At 42.5% G+C, this 20,862-nt stretch overlaps 1 protein-coding gene across 2 annotated transcripts in view; it reads left to right on the top strand.

Annotated features, from left to right (window-relative positions):
* smap1 (small ArfGAP 1) overlaps positions 1 to 20,862 on the top strand; it is a 344,710-nt gene that overhangs the window by 79,405 nt on the left and 244,443 nt on the right. The gene's annotated exons all lie outside the window — the stretch shown is intronic.

A 20,862-nucleotide genomic window follows, 5' to 3' on the forward strand; every position in this document is an offset into this window, starting at 1 on the left:
TCTATGAAAAGAATGAACTTGCATTTTATATTGTGCCTTTCACAAACTCCCAGGCATTCAAAAGCACTTCATAGTAAATTAAGTACTTTAAGCATTATCAATATTGTATTATGACTCTGTTTTATTGACACCAAAGCAAAATACTGCAACTGTTGGAAATCTGAAATAAAAACAGAAAACACTCAAAATATTCAGAAGCTCTGGCTACATTTGTAGAGCGACAAACAGTTAATGTTTCAGGTTAATAAGCTTTCATCAAAACTGGGGAAATTAAGATATCTAAGTGCCCAGTCAAAAAGATGAGCTGCTGATCCTTGAGCTTGATTTGAGCTTCATTGGACCTCTGCAGGAGGCCAAGGACAGAAGTCAGAGAATTGGGTTGAGAATTAAAATGACAGGTAACTGGAAGCTCAGGGTCACGCTTGTGGACTGAATGGAAGTGTTGCACAAAGCGATCACCCAATCTGTGTTTGACTTCCCCAGTGCAGAGCAGACCACATTGTGAGCAGTGAATACAATATACTAAATTGAAAGAAGTGCAAGTAAATTACTGTTTCACCTGGAAAGGAGTGTTTGGGGCCTTGGATTGTGGAGAGGGTGGATGTAAAAGGGCAACTGTTGCCTCTCCTGTGCTTGTATGAAGAGGGGGTGTTGGGGATGACTGTGGAGTGTATCAGGGCATTGCAGAGGAATTCCCTGTTTGGAATACTGAAAGGAGAGGTGGTGGAAATGGCAGAGGATGATCCATTGAATGTGGAGACCTTTCATCAGAACATTGACCTATGCCCCAACTTAAAATTCCCCTTGCCACTGCCATTGGGTTTTGCAAATAGAGAGCTATGTGTTGGCCTGCTATGCTGTATTGCAGCATCTGTACTGTAGTCACTGTCACCTTCAGGTGAAAATTTAAATTGTAGCTTCCTGTATTGGATAAATACCCTTTCTTCCTGGCAAGATTAGGCTACATAGATTGGTAATGGTTAACATTTTCAAAACTCTCAGGCCTGGAGTGTTTTTTCCAGGGGTCTCAAAAGTTGTACTAAACAGCACCAATTGAGAATTCAGGGAAATTAACATGCAAGACTGTCCTCATTAGGGTAGGTGTATGAAAATTGTAGTCAAATGCACTTCACGCTCTTGGCCCACTTACGTCCACTAAGAAAGAAAAACAAAGAGATGCTCTTTTAGGTTTTATGGTAATGCTATTTGTTAATCACATAACTCTTGAGACAAAAATAATAGTATATAAAGAAGGCTGAGGAACACATTGGAGTTGCCTTCAGCAGTTACCCATGTAATACATTTCCTGTTTGTCTACAAGTAGGATTGCAATATTGCAACATTTCAAAAGCTTTGAAACTTCAAAATGCACCAGCATATTAATGAATGCTGACACAATTGCTAAAATGCTTGTTGCCAAGATGAGACATTGTGACTTTAATTTCAGTTTTGTTCATGTTTTGATCTCTCTTGCTACAACATGCTTTTATTCTTTGACAACCTCACAAGTTTAGCTTTTGTTTTTCCCACAATACTTGATTAGTATTGGTCATGTCATTGTCAGGAAAGATAGGAGGTGGTATGGGAAAGACGGGACTCAGGTGGAAATGTCCATAGGTTCCATCATTATGATGCCTTTGGGATTGCATTAAGACAGAATCCCTAAAGATAGTGTGATGGAATCCATGATTTCAAAGCTTGTATTATTTTGAGGCAGACCCTTAAGAAAGGAAGCAGAGAAAAGAAACTGGCAGGGTCAGTTTGCTAAGGAAACCAAAACTTGAATAGACGGAAAGTTGAGTAGACGGTTGAGGCTGTTTTAGAAGGCTGCAGAGCCATCCAAGTGGAATATTAAGCAGTTGGAGTCCAGGGGTGCTGTACAGGCAAGCTAAAGAAGCCAAAAGCTAGATCCAGAAGCTGAGAAGTTGTGGTCCCTGTTTCTGTTGTTTGAAGATAACATTAGATCTATACCATCTAGACCAGCTTGAGGAAGTTCTCCAGACGTATACTGCTTTTGGTGAAGATTGTGCATTTGGAATGCTGGTTGTATGCTGCTGTCAGCTGGGGATCGGGTTAAGCCCTAGAAGGACAGAAGCTGAAATTAAGGAAGATGAGAGTTTTGAAGGATTCTGTGACTGAATTTGATGAGCAAAATGTTGTGGACTGCTGAGTTAATTCCTAATACCTGCCCTAGTTGTAACTCCATTATGCAATTTTTAGTTTATAATTGACCTCAATTTGCCTGTTAATTCATGTTTAACTTGTGATTCTGGATGTTAGAGCATAGAAGGTTATCTAAGTATTTAATGTTTGCTTTGTTTGATTCTTATATAATAAAAATTCTTCTGTTTTCGAACTGTGGAATCTTGTGGCTTCATTCTTTTAGTAAATAACTGGGATTTTAGATTCCTTTTTTAAAAGAAGTTGTTACTGGTCTCGACCCAAAATTGTAACAATAGAATGAAGAAATTAGAAGGAAAATGGTTCAATTCTCTGTATCCAAAACAGATCACAAACAAGAGTGTGGTGATAATAGGAAATTGCAGGTTAATCAGAGGAGCAGAGTGGGGCTAGAAGCTGGTGAGAGTGAGTGAGAATTCAAAGGAAACTTTGGGGCTGGCTATTGCAATCTGTAGATCAGAGTCACATTTGTAAACAAATCAAGGTGTGATCACATCACAGAAGGAGATGGGGGATTGGCTGGTGAGTGCTTCCTATTGTCTTACCTAAATTATGTAATTTCAATTGAGTGAGTACAACATAATTTGAAATTAGTATATATGTAAGAAAGAAAATTAACTAGAAGCATTAAAAGTTAATTAGGAAAATAATTAGTTGTTTAAAACAAAGTCATGAGTTGATTGGCTGAGTACTGTTAGGGATGGAGTCTAAACAATAGGTAGATTAGAAACATAGAAACGTAGAAAATAGGAGCAGGAGTAGGCCATTCGGCCCTTCGAGCCTGCTCCGCCATTCATTATGATCATGGCTGATCATCTAACTCAACAGCCTGCTCCCGCTTTCTCCCCATATCCTTTGATCTCTTTCACCCCAAGAGCTATATCAAACTCCTTCTTGAAAACATACAATATTTTGGCCTCAACTACTTCCTATGGTAGCAAATTCCACAGGCTCACCACTCTGGGTGAAGAAATTTCTCCTCATCTCAGTCCTAAATGGTCTACCCCGTATCCTCAGACTGTGATGCCTGGTTCTGGACTCCCCCACCATCGGGAACATCCTTCCTGCATCTACCCTGTCTAGTCCTGTAGAATTTTATAGGTTTCTATGAGATGCCCCCACATTCTTCTGAACTGCAGCCAATATAATCCTAACTGACTCAATGTCTCCTCATATGTCGATCCTGCCAACCCAGGAATCAGCCTGGTAAACCTTTGCTGCACTCCCCCTATAGCAAGTACATCCTTCCTCAGATAAGGAGACCAAAACTGCACACACTATTCCAGGTGTGGTCTCACCAAGGCCCTGTATAATTGCAGCAAGACACCCCTGCTTCTGTACTCGAATCCTCTCACTATGAAGGCGAACGTACCATTTGCTACCTTTACTGCCTGCTTATCTTCAATGACTGGTGTATGAGGACACCCAGGTCTCGTTGCACATTCCCCTCTCTCAATTTATAGCCATTCAGATAATCTGCCTTCCTGTTTTTGCTACCAAAGTGGATAACCTCACATTTATCCACATTATACTACATCTGCCATGCATTTGTCCACTCACTCAGCTTATCCAAATCACACTGAAGCATCTCTGCATCCTCCTCACAGCTCATCCTCCCACCCAGCTTTGTGTCATCTGCAAATTTGGAGATATTACATTTAGCTCCCTCATCTAAATCGTTAATATATATTGTGAATAGCTGGGGTCCCAGCACCGATCCCTGCGGTATCCCACTAGTCACTGCCTGCCATGTGGAAAAAGACCCTTTTATTCCTACTCTTTGTTTCCTGTCTGCCAACCAGTTTTCTATCAATCTCAATACGCTACCCCCAAACTCATATGCTTTAATTTGACACACTAATCTCTTACGTGGGACTTTGTCAAAAGCCTTCTGAAAGTCCAAATAAACCACATCCACTGGCTCTCCCTCATCAACTCTACTAGTCGTATTCTCTAAAGATTCCAGTAGATTTGTCAAGCATGATTTCCCTTTCGTAAATCCAAGCTGATTCTGCCACTGTTTTCCAAGTGCTCAGCTATTAAATCTTTTACAGTGGACTCTAGAATTTTCTGCACTAGCGACGTCTGGCTGACTGGTTTATAATTCCCTGTATTCTTTCTCCCTCCCTTTTTAAATACTGGGTTACATTAGCTACCCTCCAATCTGTAGGAACTGTTCCAGAGTCTGTAGAATCTCAGAAGATGACCACCAATGCATCCACTATTTCTAGGGCACTTCCTTAAGTACCCTGGGATGCAGATTATCAGGCCCCGGGGATTTATCGGCCTTCAATCTCATCAATTTCTTCAACACCATTTTCCTACTGATACTGATTTCTTTCAGTTCCTCCCTCTCACTAAACCCTGTGTTCCCCAACATTCCTGGTATGTTATTTGTACCCTCCTTTGTGAAGACAGAACCAAAGTATGTACTTAGTTGGTCAGCCATTTCTTTGTCCTCCATCATAAATTCCCCTGTATTTAGGACTGTAAGGCATGTACATTTGTCTTCACCAATCTTTTTCTCTTCGCATACCTATGGAAACTTTGAGTCAGTTTTTATGTTCCCTGCAAGCTTACTCTCGTACATTGTTTTCCCCTTCTTAATCAATCCCTTGGTCCTCCTTTGCTAAATTCTAAAGTGCTCCCAATCCTTAGGTCTCTTGTTTTTTCTGGCCAATTTGTATGCCTCTTCCTTGGATTTAATACTATCTCTAATTTCCTTTGCAAGCCATGGTTTGGCCACCTTTCCTGTTTTACTTTTACGCCAGACAGACAGTAATAAACAATTGTTGCAGTTCACCCATACGCTCTTTGAATGTTTGCCATTGCCTATCCACTGTCACCCCTTTAAGCAACGTTTCCTAATCCATCATAGCCAATTTGCGCCTCATACCATCGTAGTTTCCTTTAAGATTCAGGACCCTGGTCTCAGAATCAACTATGTCACTCTCCATCTTGATGAAGAATTCTATTATATGGTCGCTCATCCCCAAGGGGCCTCGCACAACTGGATTGCCAATTATTCCTTTCTCATTACACAACACCCAGTCTAGGATGGCCTGTTCTCTAGTTGGTTCCTCAACGTATTGGTCCAGAAAACCATTCCGTATACACTCTAGGAGTTCCTCCTCTATGGTATTGTTCCTAATTTGATTTGCCCAATCTATATTCAGATTAAAGTCACCCATAATTACAGATGTTCCTTTATTGCATGCATCTCTAATTTCCTGTTTAATGCCATTCTCAACATCGCCACTACAGTTTGGGGGGTCTATATACAACCCCCACTAACATTTTTTGCCCCTTAGTGTTTCTCAGATCTACCCATACAGATTCCACATCGTCGGAGCTAATATCTTTCCTCACTATTGCGTTAATTTCTTCTTTAACCAGCAATGCAACTTCACTGCCTTTTCCTTTCTGTCTATCCTTCCTAAATACTGAATACCCCAGGATGTTCAGTTCCCATCTCTGGTCACCCTGAAGCCATGTTTCCGTAATCCCGACTACATCATACCTGTTTATATCTATTGGTGCGCTTAATTCATCCACTTTATTGCGAATGCTCCTCACGTTAAGGCACAAAGCCTTAAGGCTTGTCTTTTTAACATTACTTGTCCTGTTCCCACTATTTTTCACTGAGACCCTGTTTGATTCTTGCCCTTGATTTCTCTGCCTATCACTTATTCCGCTTTCTGTCTTTTGTTCTTGTCCTTGATTCCCCCTCTTCAGACTCCTTGCATCCCCCTGCCATTTTAGTTTAAACCCTCCCCAACCACTCTAGCAAATATTCCCCCAGGACATCAGTCCCGGTCCTGTCCAGGTGTAACCCGTCCAGTTTGTACTGGTCCCACCTCCCCCAGAACCGGTCCCAATGTCCCAGGAATCTGGAACCCTCCCCGTCACACCATCTCTTCAGCCACGTATTCATTTGATACATCCTGCTATTTCTACTCTGACTAGCACGTGGCACTGGTAGTAATCCTGAGATCACTACCTTTTGAGGTCCTACTTTTCAACTTATTTCCTAACTTCCTATATTTTGTTTCTAGGACCTTATTCCTTTTTTTACCTATGTCGTTTGTACCAATGTGCACCACGACCACTGACTGTTCACCCTCTCCCTTCAGAATGTCCTATAGCTGCTCTGAGACACCCTTGAACCTAGCACCAGGGAGGCAACATATCATCCTAGAGCCTTGTTTGCGACCACAGAAACGCCTATCTATTCCCCTTACGATTGAATCCCCTATAACTACTGCATTACCACACTTTTTCACTCCTCCCCTGTGCAGCAGAGCAACGAATTTGGCTGTCGCTGCATTTGCCTGAGAGGCCATTCTCCCCCCCCCCCCCCCCCCCAAACAGTATCCAAAGCGATATATCTATTTTGCAGGGGAATAGCCACAGGAGATTCCTGCACTGCCTGCCTAGCCCTCTTGCTCTGCCTGGTGGTCACCCATTCCCTTCCTGCTTGTGGACTCTTAGCCTGTGGTGTGACCACCTCTCTACATGTGCTACCCACGATACTCTCTGCCTCACGGATGCTCCACAGTGTCCCCAGCTGCCACTCCAGCTCTGAAACCTGGGCTTCCAGGAGCTGCAGTTGGAGACACTTCCCGCACACATGCTGGCCCTGGTCACTGGAAATGTTCCCGGCTTCCCACATAGAGCAGGAGGAGCACACCACGGCTTTGAGCTCTCCTGCCATGACACCCCTTTAAATTAAAATAAACCTTTTAGAAGATATTTAATATTAAATAATATCAATTACTCTAGGGCCCTTCTTCCCTGCTCCTCCTCGTTACAGAAAATAGCCCTTACAAATGATGAACCACAAAATAAGACCTTAAAAACGATGTGATAAAAGTAGTAAATACTTACCCAACCGTACTCTTGGTACTCAAAGGATCACCTCGCTCCTTCTTCACCGAACCCCAGCTTAAGCACTCTACTGCAGCACTCCAGTGCAGACAAACTCAGCACTGTAAGATTGAGAAACATTAAATAATTAATAACAAGGAACAAGTGAGTAGCTGGTGAATCCTATCCTATCTTTCTTCTAAAAGTAAGGTTTATTACTACTAGTAAGATGTATTAATTATTGGTAGGGTTTATCAGGTAAGGTTTGATTAGTACTGGTAAGTTTTAGTAACAAGGTTTTTCATGATGGTAACTTTTATCAATATTAGCAAGGTTAATTAGTATTGGTAAAGGATTATTAGCAGTAGTATGAGTTGATTAGCTGGCGAATAGTGCTGGTAGGGCAGAGTCTTAACAAATGGGAGTTTAAAAATGTTGAATATTAAGTAACAAGTGAGTAGCTGGTGAGCCTTATATGTTAGTTTTAAGAAAGGTTTATTACTAAAGTATTAGTTTGGATTTATCTGTATTAGTGTGGATTTATGATAAGGTCTATTAGTATTGGTAAGGTTTATTAGCAGTAACAAAATTAATAAATACAGGAATGGCAGGGCTGCTCTAACATCTAGGGTGCACACCCTGTGCTATGTGGGAACTTGAAGCTCTGGGTTTTGGAACTTGAGCAGCAGCTGGTATCACTGTGGTGCATCTGTGAGGTTGAGAGCTTCAAGGATAGCGTGTTTATAGATGTGGTCACCCTGCAGTGAGAGTATAAAGAGAGGGGTAATAGGTGACCACCAGACAGTCAAAAAGAAACAGCAGTGCAGGATTCCCCTGGGTGCACCTCTCACTCCAACCAGCATTCAGTTCTGAAAGCAGATGAGAGCAATGGTTCATCTAGGGTGGAATACCAAAGTGCACAGAATACTGAGTGAGATAAATAGCACTAAAGAATATAAGAACATAAGAACTAGGAACATGAGCAGACCATTTGGGCCTGCTCCACCATTCTAAATGATCGTAGCTGATCCTCTTGTGTTTCGATTTCCACATTCCCATCTAACCCTGATAATCTTTGATCCCCTTGCCTAACAAGAATCTATCTACCTCTGACTTAAAAAATATTCAATGACCCCACCTGCACCACCACCTGAGGCGGAGAATTGCAAAGTTGCACAACCTTCAGAAAACTTTTCTTCTCATCTCTGTCCTAAAAGGGCAACCCCTAATTTTAAAACAGTGCCCCGTAGTTTTGTACTCACCCACAAGAGGGCAACAGGCTGTTGAGTGAGGCGAGTGAGGAGATAGCAGGGGCGCTGGCAATAATTTTTAATACCTCTCAGGCCACAGGAGAGGTGACAGAGGACTGGAGGACAGCCAATGAAGTACCGTTATTCAAGAAGGAAGGGATAAACCAGGGAACCACAGACCTGTCAGTCTAACCTCAGTGGTGGGGAAACCATTGGAAGCAATTCTGAGGGACAGAATTAATCTACACTTGGAGAGGCAGGGATTAATCAAAGACAGGCATGGTTTTGTTAAGGGGACATCATGTTTGACCAATTTGATTGAATTTTTTGAAGAGGTGACCGGGTGTGTAGATGAGGGCAATGCATTTGACGTAGTCTACTTGGGCTTCAGCAAGGCTTTTGATAAGGTCCCGTGTGGGAGACTGATAATGAAGGTAAGAGCCCATGGGATCCAAGGCAATTTGGCAAATTGGATCCAGAATTGGCTGAGTGGCAGGAAGCAGAGGGTGATGGTCAAGGGGTGTTTTTGTGACTGGATGCCTGTGTCCAATGGGGTTCCACAGGGATCGGTGTTGGGTCCCTTGCTGTTTGTGGTATATATAAACGATTTAGACTTGAATGTAGGAGGGTTGATCAGTAAGTTCGCGGATGACCTGAAAATTGGTGAGGTAGTAAATAGCGCGGAGGATAGTCTTAGATTGCAGGAGGACATAGACAGGCTGGTCAGATGGGCTGATCAGTGACAAAAGGAATTTAATCCGGATTAAGTGTGAGGTGATGCACTTGGGCAGGACAAACAAGGCAAAGGAATATATGATGAATGGTAGCACCCTGGGAAGCACCGAGGATCAGAGGGAGCTTGGTGTGCATGTCCGCCGGTCCCTTAAGGTAGCGGAACAGGTAGATAAGGTGCCTGGGCTGGAGAGTTTTAGCTATGAGGAGAGATTGGATAGACTGGTGTTATTTTCTTTGGAGCAGAGGAAATTGAGTGGTATAGATAGGGTAGACAGGAAGGAACTTTTCCCCTTGGTGGAGGGATCAATAACCAGGGGGCATAGATTTAAGGTAAGGGGCAGGAGGTTTAGAGGGGATGTGAGGAAGAATTTTTTCACCCAGAGGGTGGTGGGATTCTGGAACTCACTGCCTGAAAGGGTGGTTGAGGCAGAATCCCTCATAACATTTAAGAAGTATTTGGATGTGCACTTGCGATGCCATGGCACACAAGACTATGGGCCTAGTGCTGGAAAATGGGATTAGAGTAGTTAGGTACTTGTTTGACCGGTGCAGACTTGAACCTCTGACATTATGCTTTCGGCATCCACCTTGTCAAGGCCATTCAGGATCTTGTGTACTTCAATCAAATCACCCCTCACTCTTCTAAACTCCAGTGGAAACAAACCCAGTCTGTCCAACCTTTCCTCATAAGACAACCCACTGCAGGTATCAATGTAACAAGCCTGCTTTGAACCGCCTCCAATGCGTTTACATCCTTCCTTAAATAAGACCAAAACTGCACACAATATCCGAGCTGCGGTCTCACCAATGCCCTGTATAAATGAAGCATAACACCCTTCCTTTTATGTTCAATCCCTCTCGTAATAAAGGGCAGGGAATAGTAAGTTATTAGGTGGGGTCAGGGTAAGGAAGAAAGTAACGAAGTCTAAATCAGGATTAATGTGCATGTGTGTGAATGCATGGAGTGTGGTAAATAAGATTGGTGATTTAGAGGCACAAATTACCATCCGGAAATATGATGTGGCTATAATGAAGACTGGGCTCTAAGAAGGGACCTTTTCCATCTTGGAATTTTCCATCATTGAGGCGGCAGGATTGATTAAAGAGAGCACCGCAGTGCTGGAGAAAGGATGTCCCAGAGGGATCAAGCACAGAATCTATTTGGCTAGAACCAAGGACCAAAAAGGTGCAATTACATTGCTTGGTGTAGTCTGTAGGCCACCAACTAGTGGAAAGGATGTGGAGGAACAAATTTGCAAGAAAATTAGAGAGGTGCAAAAATTATAGAGTAGTTATACCCCAGTAATACCCAGGGACTTTAATTATCTGAATATATACTGGGATAGTAGTAGTGTAAAGGGCAGAGCAGGACAAGTGTCCCTAGAGTGTGTTTAGAACATATTTTACAGCAGTATGTTTTCAGTCTAATGAGAAAGGAGGCATTGCTAGACCTGGCTCCTGGGAATGAGGTGGACCAAGTGTCAGGAGAAAACTTAGGAGACAGTGATCATTGTATTATAAAGTTTAGGCTAGCTTTAAAAAAGGACAAAAAATAATCCGGAATAAGTATAATGAACATGGAGAAATCCAACTTCAGTGGGATAGGAAAGGATCTGCGCTGAATAAATGGGAGTCAGAGATTGGCAGGAAAATCGGTAGCTGAACAATGGGCTACGTTCAAAGTAGAGTGAGTTCAGGCGTGGTCAAGGTATATTCCCACAAGAGGAAGGAAGGGCGAACAGATCCACAGCTCCGTGGATTACAAAGGAGATATAGATTACGAATAAAAAGTGTGCTCATCACAGATGTCAGGTGGATAATTCTTTAAATTCATTGACGGGATGTGGGCATCGTTGGCTAGGCTAGCATTTATTGCCCATCCCCAAATACAACTGAGAATCAGGTTGAATACAGAAGGCTCAAGAGGTGGTGAAAATCAAATAAGAGAAGCAAAGGGGGAGTATGAGAAGAGACTAGCAGCTAACATATGGGAATTAAAAAGCCCTCTATTGATATATTAGTAGTAAAAGGGTGGGAACAGGAGGAGTGTGGCTGATCAGGGACCAAAACGGAGATTTATGCAAAGAGGCAGAGGGCATAGCTGAGGTATTAAATGAATTCAGACTCTAGAATGTGTAAAATTGAGGTGGTGGTGGTACTGGATAGGCTGTCTGCACTTAGTTTCTAAGGCACAAGAACTGGGTGAGACACATCAAAGGATTCAGGGAAGTGAGTGGAAATTGCAGAGGCACTTGCCATAATTTTCCAGTCTTCGTTAGACTCGGGGATGGTGCCAGAGGACTGGAGAATTGCAAATGTTATACCCTTGTTTGAAAAAGGGTGTAAAGACAAGCCCAGCAACTATAGGCCAGTCAGTTTAACTTCGGTGGTGGGGAAACTTTTAGAAACAATTTGGGACAAAATAGTAACATGGACAAATGCGCGTTAATTAGGGAAAGCCTGCATGGATTGGTTAAGGGAAAATTGTGTTTAACTAACTTGCTGGAGCTTTTTTGAAGAGGTAACAGGCGGTTGATGAGGGTAATGCTGTTGATGTCGTGTACATGGACTTTCAAAAAATATTTGATACAGTGCTGCACAACAGACCTGTGAGCAAAGTTATAGCTCATGGAATAAAAAGGACAGTAGCAATATGGATATAAAATTGGCCGAGTGATAGGAAACAGAATAGTGGTTGATGGATGTTTTTTGTGCTGGAAGACAGTTTGTAGTAGAGTTCCCCAGGGGTCAGTGTTGGGACCCTTGCTTTTCCTGGTTATATATTAATGACCTAGATCTTGGTGTACAGGGCACAATTTCTGAATTTGTGGATAATACAAAATTTGGAAGCATTGTAAACTATCAGAAGGATAGTATAGAACTTCAAAAGGATACAGACAAGTTGGTGGACAGGCGGCAGATGAAGATCAATGTGAAGTGATTTGTTTTGTTAGGAAGAACATGGAGAGGCAAAATAATGGGTACAATTCTAAAGGGAGTGCAGGAGCAGAGGGCTCTAGGTGTGCGTAAATGTGCATAAGTCATTAAAAGTGGCAGGGCAAGTTGAGAGTGTGTTTAATAAAGCATACAGTATCCTAGGTTTTATTAATAGGGGCATAGAGTACAAGAGCAAGGAGGCTATGTTGAACTTGTATAAGACACTAGTTCAACCTCTGCTGGAGTACTGCATCCAGTTCTGGGGGCCGCACTTTAGGAAGGATGTGAAGGCATTGGAGGTAGTGCAGAAAAGATTCACGAGAATGGTTCTAGAAATTAGGAACTTCAGTTATGAAGATAGTCTGGAAAGTACTGTGTAAGCAGGCTTCATTCTTTCGTTCTTTCAGTTTAGACAGGGTAAACTCACACTCCGCTGTAGGAGCTGAGTAGTTAATTCGCTAACTGGTTGAATCTGGTTTTGTAGCCCCTGTTCAGTTATAAATTCAGGGTTCTTTAGGGTAGCCTTGGCAAATGGCGTGCAGCTGACTGAGTTGAAGACTTGGAGTTTGGTGAAGAGGGAGGAGGAGTTGTTCGTTTCCTCTTTCTATCTTTCTCATCCCATAGAAATTGGTTCTTGTTCTACTACAGGGAAAGGAGCTAACTGTTTGGTGAGTATTTGGTAAGTGGGTAAGTTATATTCCACCCCTAAGGTTTAAAATAGTACACAATTTGGTGGTAAAGTTAATAAAATATATAAGAAAGTAACATAAGTGATTAATATAATTAAGTAATTATTTAAAACATTAAGGTGGTGTGTCAAGGCTGCAGCATGTGGAGTTCCTGGCTAACTTTGTGATCCAGGGCAAACACATCTGCAGTAAGTGTTTGCAGCTTGAGGAACTCCGGCTCAGAGTCATTGAGCTGCAGGATGAGCTGCACATCTACGACACATCAGGGAGGGGGAAAGTTACCTGGATGCTTTAGACCAGGAGGCAGTCACACCACATAGGATAGGGTCTTCTGATTTGGTCAATGGCCAGGGACAGGAAAGTGTGACTGCGAGTGAGGCAGGTTAGGGCACCGAGTGCAAGAGTGTGAGCCTCTGCAATTGTCCTACAGGTTTGTGGCTCTCTCAGCTTGTTTGGATGAGAGTAGGGGCTACAGGGTGGATGAGCAAACTGACCATGGCACAGTGGTACAGGAAGCCATCCAAGTGGGGAAAGCAGAAAGGAATGTCGTGGTAGTAGCGGACAGTATAGTAAGGTGGATTGACACTCTATAGCAAAGAGCAAGAATCCAGATGGCTTTGTTGCATGCCCGGTGCCAGGGTTTGGGGCATCTGCTCAGGGCTGGAGAGGAATTTGCCGTGGTCGTGAAGGTACCAACGACATAGGCAGGATGAGGTAGGAGGCTCCGCATAGTCAGTATGAGGAGCTAGGCACCAAATTAAGAAGCAGAACCCCAAAGGCGGTAATTTCTGGATTATTACCTGAGCTACGTGTAAATTGGCATAGGACAAATAAGATTAGAGAAATGAATGTGTAGCTCTAAAGACTGCTGAGGGAAAGGTGGGTTCCGGTTTGTGGGACACTAGCACCAGTATTGGGGAAAGTAGGACTTGTACCATTAGGACGGTCTACTTCTGAACCGTGCTGGGGCTGGTGTCCTCACAGGCTGAATAGCTAGGGAGGTAGAGAGGGTTTTAAACTGAAGGCCGATTAGCCTGACCTCAGTCGTTGGTAAGATTTTAGAGTCCATTATTAAGGATGAGATTTCAGAATACTTGGAAGTGCATGATAAAATAGGGCAAAGTCAGCATGGTTTCATCAAGGGGAGGTCATGCCTGACAAATCTGTTAGAATTCTTTGAGGAGGTAACGAGTAAGTTAGACAAAGGAGAGCCAATGGATGTTATCTACTTGGACTTCCAGAAGGCCTTTGACAAGATGCCGCACAGTAGGCTGCTCAGTAAGATAAGAGCCCATGGTGTTAGAGGCAAGGTACTAGCATGGATAGAAGATTGGCTGTCTGGCAGGAGGCAGAGAGTGGGGATAAGGATAAGTCCTTCTCAGGATGGCGGCCGGTGACTAGTGGAGTTCCGCAGGTGTCAGTGTTGGGACCGCAACTTTTCACTTTATACATTAATGATCTAGATGAAGGAACTGAGGGCATCCTGGCTAAGTTTGCAGATGATACAAAGATAGGTGGAGGGACAGGTAGTATTGAGGAGGTGGGGAGGCTGCAGAAGGTTTTGGACAGGTTAGGAGATTGGGCAAAGAAGTGGCAGATGGAATACAATGTGGGGAAGTGTGAGGTCATGCACTTTGGTAGGAAGAATAGAGGCATAGACTATTTTCTAAATGGGGAGAGAATTCATAAACCTGGAGTGCAAAGGGACTTGGGAGTCCTAGTCCAGGATTCTCTTAAGGTTAACTTGCAGGTTGACGTGGTAGTTAGGAAGGCAAATGCAATGTTGGCATTTATTTCAAGAGGACTAGAATATAAAAGCAGGGCTGTGCTGCTGAGGCTTTATAAGGCTCTGGTCAGACCACATTTAGAATATTGTGAGCAATTTTGGGAGGATGATCTGGCCCTGGAGAGGGTCCAGAGGAGGTTCACGAGAACGATCCCAGGAATGAAAGGCTTAACGTATGAGGAACGTTTGAGGACTCTGGGTCTATACTCGATGAAGGATGAGGGGGGATCTGATTGAAACTTACAGAATTCTGAAAGGCCTGGATAGAGTGGACGTGGGGAAGATGTTTCCATTAGTAGGAGAGACTAGGACCCGAGGGCACAGCCTCAGAGTAAAGGGAAGACCTTTTAGAACAGAGATGAGGAGAAACTTCTTTAGCCAGGGAGTGGTGAATCTATGGAATTCATTGCCACAGAAGGCTGTGGAGGCCAGGTCATTGAGTGTATTTAAGACCGAGATAGATAGGTTCTTGATTGGTAAGGGGATCAAAGGTTACGGGGAGAAGGCGGGAGAATGGGGTTATCACCCATGATTGAATGGCGGAGCAGACTCGATGAGCCGAATGACCTAATTTCTGCTGCTATATCTTATGGTCCTACAGTGGCGGCAAGGGATCAATTTTGGGAAAATGTTGTAAACCAAGGACGAGGCAAGAGAAACAGATATTAATATGGGAAATTATAAACAGACTGTAACAGGAAGGGCAGAGTACAAATCTAAGAGTAAATCAGCAGATAAAGCTAGACACTACAAAGATAATAAAAGGGCAAAATTAAAGGCTCTGCATCTAAACACAGTTAGCATTCGAATCAAAACAGTTGGACTGATAGCGCAAATAGATATAAATAAGTACGGTCTGATAGCCATTACAGAGTCATGGCTACGGGATGACATAGATTGGGACCTGAATATTGAAGGGTATGTGACATTTAGGAAGGACAGGAAGTTAGGAAAAGGTGGAGGGGTGGCTCTGTTAATTAATGATGCTATTAGCACATTAGAGAGGGATGACCTAAGTTCAGGAAACCAGGAAATAGAAGCAGTTTGGGTTGAGTTGAGGAATGATCAAGGCAATAAGTCACTTGTGGGAGTGGTGTACAGGCCCCCTAACTGTAACTACACAGTAGGACAGAGTAAAAAAAGAAGAGATAATGGGAGCTTGCCGGAAAGGTACAACAATAATCATGGGGGATTTTAATCTACGTATAGACTGGAAAAATCAGATGGGCAAAGGTTGCATAGATGAGTTCATTGAATGTTTTCGAGAGAGTTTCTTTGGAGCCAACAAGAGAGCAGGCTATACTATATCTGGTACTGAGCAACGAGATAGGATCAATTGATAACCTCCTAGTGAAGGCACCCCTAGGTAACAGCGATCATAATATGATTGAATATTGTATTCATTTTGAGGGAGAAATGAGTGTGCCCAAGACTAGTGTTTTAAACTTAAATAAGGGCAATTATGAAGGCATGCAAGCAGAGCCAGCTAAAGTGAACTGGCAAATGAGGTTAAGGGATATGTCAATAGAAGTTCGGTGGCAGACATTTAAGGGGATATTTCAGAATACACAGAATAGATACATTTCAATGAGAGAGAAAAATTCCAAGGGGAGGGCCTACCATCCGTGGTTAACTAAAAAAGCTAAAGACGGTATCATACTTGAAGAAAAAGCATATAAATACGCAAAGATGGGTGGCAGGTCAGAAGATTGGGAAGAATATAGAGAACAGCAAAGAATGCCGATAAGATTAATAAGGAGGGAAAAACTAGAGCATGAGAGAAACCTAGCTAGTAATATAGTAATAAACCTAGCTACTGATGGTAAGAGTTTCTATAGATATTTAAATAAGAGTTGACAAAGTGAGCGTTGGAACTAGAGAGTGCGTCTGGGGAATTGATAATGGAAAGTAGGGAGATGGCGGATGAATTAAACAGGTATTTGGCTCAGCCTTCACTACAGAAGACACGAGTAACATCCCGGAAATAGCTATAAATCAGGAAGTGGAAGGAGGGAGGAACTCTGGAACCTAAGAATCACCGGGGAAGTTGTATTGAGCTAATTGTTGGAGCTGCAGGCTGACAAACCCCCAGGTCCGGATGGACTTCACCCTAAGGTCTTGAATGAAGTGGCTAGTGAGATAGTTGATGCACTGGTTTTAATCTTTCAAAATACCCTAGATTTGCGGAAGGTTCTATTGGATTGGAAAATAGCAAGTATAACTCCTTTATTCAAAAAGGGAGGGAGATGGAAAGTAGGAAACTATAGGTCAGTTAGCCTAACATCTGTCATAGGGAAAATGTTAGTAGTTATTATTAAAGATGTTCTAGCAGGGCACTTAGGAAAATTCTAGGCAATCAGACAGAGTCAACATCGTTTTGTTAAAGGGAAATCATGTTTAACCAATTTATTGGAGTTCTTTGAGAGTGTCACATGTGCTGTGGATAAAGGAAACGGTGGGTATACTGTACTTGGAATTCTAGAAGGCAGAAAATAAAAGCTCATGGTGTAGGGGGTAACATATTGGCATGGATATAAGATTGACTAACAGGAAACAGAGAGATGCCATAAATGGGTCTTTTTCTGGTTGGCAGGATTTAATGAGTGGTGTGCCACAGGGATCAATGCTGGGGCCCCAACATTTTACAATTTACATAAATGACTTGGATGAAGGGACTGAAGGAATGGTTGCTAAATTTACTGATGACATAAAGATAAGTAAGAAAGTAAATTGTGAAGACGTAAGGAGGCTACAAAGTGACATAGGTTAAGTGAGTGGGCAAAGATCTGACAAATGGAGTATAATGTGGGCAAACGTGAAATTGTTCATTTTGGCAGGAAGAATAAAAAAAACTTATCTAACCTGAGAGATTGCAGAGCTCTGAGGTGCAGAGAGAGGGACCTGGGTGTCATAGTGCATGATTCACAAAAGGTTAGTATGCAGGTACAGTAGGTAATTAGGAACGCTAATAAAATGTTCTCATTTATTGTGAGGGGAATTGATTACAAAAGTAGGGAGGTTATGCTTCAGTTATACAGGGCGCTGGTGAGACCACATCTGCAGTATTGTGTACAATACTGGTCTCCTTATTTAAGGAAAGATGTAAATGCGTTAGCAGTTCAGCGAAGGTTTACTAGACTAATACTAGGAATGGGCGGGTTGTCTTACGAGGAAAGGCTGGACAGGTTAAGCTTGTATCCACTGGAATTTAGAGTAAGAGGCAACTTAATTGGAACCTTTGAGATCCTGAGGGGTCTTGACAGGGTGGATGTGGAGAGGATGCTTCCTCTTGCAGGAGAATCTAGAACTAGAGGTCACTTTAGAAATAAGGGGTTGCTCATTTAAGATACAGATGAGGAGAAATTTTATGAGGGTAGTGAGTCTTTGAAACTCTCCCTCAAAATGTGGTGGAAGCAGAGCCTTTGAATATTTTTAAGGCAGAGGTGGATAGATTCTTGATTAACAAGGGGGTGAAAGGTTATTGAGGGTAGGCAAGAATGTGGGGTTAAGGTTACATTCAGATCAGTCGTGATCTTATTGAATAGTGGAGCAGGCTTGAGGGGCTGCTCCTAATTCATATGTTTGCAAGTTAGGACTGTTTTTCTTGTAGAAGAGAAGGTTGAAAGGAGAAGTATTTAAGGGATTTAAAGTAATTGGCAAAAGAAGCCAAAGTGGTATGAAAAAAAAACTTTTTTTTACAGTGAGTGGCTAGCGCCTGCAATGCACTACCTGAGTGTGATGGAGGCAGGTTCAATTGAGTCATTCAAAAAGGCATTAGATGGTAATTTGAAAAGGAAGAATGTGAAGGGTTATGGGGAGAAACTAGGAGACTGGCACTAAATTAAACCCTCATTCAGAGAGCCACTGCAGAAGCGATGGGCTGAATAGCCGCCTCCTGTGCTGTAACAATTCTGTGATTCTGTGACTTAAGCTCAAATTGAATCCAAATCAGTTAATAAAGGAGCCCAAGTTCCGAATGGTCACAACCTTGCAAATTTCCCAAGCAATATGGCCTCATGATGGCTAAGAACTGTAGATTTAAATGACCCATATTTTCATTAGCAGTTAATTTTTTTAAACCGGAAATAGCTTTGTTTTAACTATCTGAAAAGTTTGCAACACACCTTTTAGTGTTTGGTGTCCCCTTGCTCATATATATCAAGTGTTATTTTGAATCTTTATGTTCACAGAGTCACAGAATCTTAACGGCACAGAAGGAGGCTATTCGGCCCATCATGTCTGCACTGGCTTGCCAAATAACCATCAAATCCTAGTGCCATTGCCCTGCCTTTTCCCTGTACCCTTGCACATTGTTTCTCTTCAAATAATCACCTAATGTCCTCTTGAATGCCTCGATTGAACCTACCTCCACCACACTTCCAGGCAGTGCATTCCAGACCCGAACCACTCATTGTGTGAAAAAGTTTTTTCTCACGTCACACTTGCTTCTTTTGCAAATCATTTTAAATCTGTGCCCTTTCGTTCTATGGATGCTGACAAGGCTGCATTTATAGCCCATCCCTAGCTGTCCTAAGTAGACTTAATAAGTAGGGTCTGGAATGCACTGCCTGGAAGTGTGGTGGAGGTAGGTTCAATCGAGGTATTCAAGAGGACATTAAGTGATTATTTGAAGGGAAACAATGTGCAAGGGTACAGGGAAAAGGCAGGGCAATGGCACTAGGTCATGATGGTTATTTGGCAAGCCGGTGCAGACATGATGGGCCGAATAGCCACCTTCTGTGCCGTTAAGATTCTGACTCTGTGAACATGAAGATTCAAAATAACACTTGATATATATGAGCGAGGGGACAGCTGTTGTTGGTTAGACCACTTCAGCCAACTGTATAGCTTGGGACTAGAATCCCAAAGTCCAGACCTGTGGAGGGAGTAGGCTCCCTTCACTGAATCAGTTGGGTTTTTACAACAATCTGGAAGTGCTACTTCATAAATTACCAGATTTATTGAGTTCATCTGCCAGATTGAGATTTTAACCCAAAATAACTTTGGTTCACTTTTGTTGCCTATTTGGCTTTTCATGTGCCTGGTTCTCTTTATCTTCTAAGAGCTCACCTTTTGCTAAAGAGAGAGACATGTTGTTGAAGCTTTTCATCATGCAGTCATCATGACAAATGCAATAATACCAAATTTTAAACATTCACTTCAATTTATACTATAGGAAAAAAGGTACTGATTGGTCGACTCTGGCCAAGACATTGCCATTGAGAAGGCAACGGGGAACTATAGGCTCCCCAAGCACCCAGGTAATTCAAAGCAGCTATCCTGTGTGATAATGGCTATCCTGAATAGATTATTACATGATACATAGTGAACAAACTTGCAAGTCGGCCAAAGGCAGCCACTTTTGGACCTGAAGAGTGTTTGGTGTACCTCAAATTACCCTGGAAAGGCAAAGTATCTCAAAATTTGAGCAACCAGTTAAGCAAACCATTTCAAGCTTCTATTATGCATTGACTAAGCGAGTGGTATTTTCCACTAACTGGATGATGCCGTGAGTCCTAAAAGAAGCTGTGCCTACCATACAATTGTGTAGCGTTGTATATGAATTTTGGTGTTGAGGCGATGTCAGGTATGTAGCCTGTTCGTTGCAGCGATTGGCTGAATGAATTAAACAGCAAGTTCCTTTGGTTGTTCATAATAGGCCGAGGACAGATGGCACTGAGCAAGCCCACACTTGCAAAACCCAAAATACAATGTCTACCAGGATAAAAGCAAAAAACTGCGGATGCTGGAAATAAAAAACAAAAATACCTGGAAAAACTCAGCAGGTCTGGCAGCATCTGCGGAGAGGAGCACAGTTAACATTTTGAGTCCGAATGACTCTTCAACAGAACTAAGTAAAAATAGAAGAGAGGTGAAATAAGTGAAGAAGAGGTGAATATTTCACCTCTCTTCTATTTTTACTTAGTTCTGTTGAAGGGTCATTCAGACTCAAAACGTTAACTGTGCTGCTGTCCGCAAATGCTGACAGACCTGCTGAGTTTTTGCAGGTATTTTTGTTTTTGTTTTGTACACAATGTCTACTGTTAGGTGTGATTCCACAATTAGGCGGCACTTGCTGAACAATCCTGAGAGAAACGTGGAAAATAGGAGGAGGAGTAGGCCATTCAGCCCTTGGATCATTCAATATGATCATGATTGATCCTCTATCTCAATGTCAAACACCCACTCTCTCCCCATATCCCTTTAATCCTTTAGTGCCTTGACATCTATCTATTTTCTTCTTAAATATTTTTAGTGACATGACCTCCACAGCCGTCTGTGGTCGAGAATTCCACAGGTTCACCACCCTGACTGAAGAAATTGTTCCTCATCTCAGTCTTAAATGGCCTACCCCATTTGTGTGCACACACTACTCCAGGCCCTGTACAGCTGCAGTAAGACATCTTTACTCATGTAC

Source organism: Cetorhinus maximus, chromosome 5, assembly GCF_964194155.1.
Source record: "Cetorhinus maximus chromosome 5, sCetMax3.hap1.1, whole genome shotgun sequence".
Taxonomy (NCBI): Eukaryota; Metazoa; Chordata; class Chondrichthyes; order Lamniformes; family Cetorhinidae; genus Cetorhinus; species Cetorhinus maximus.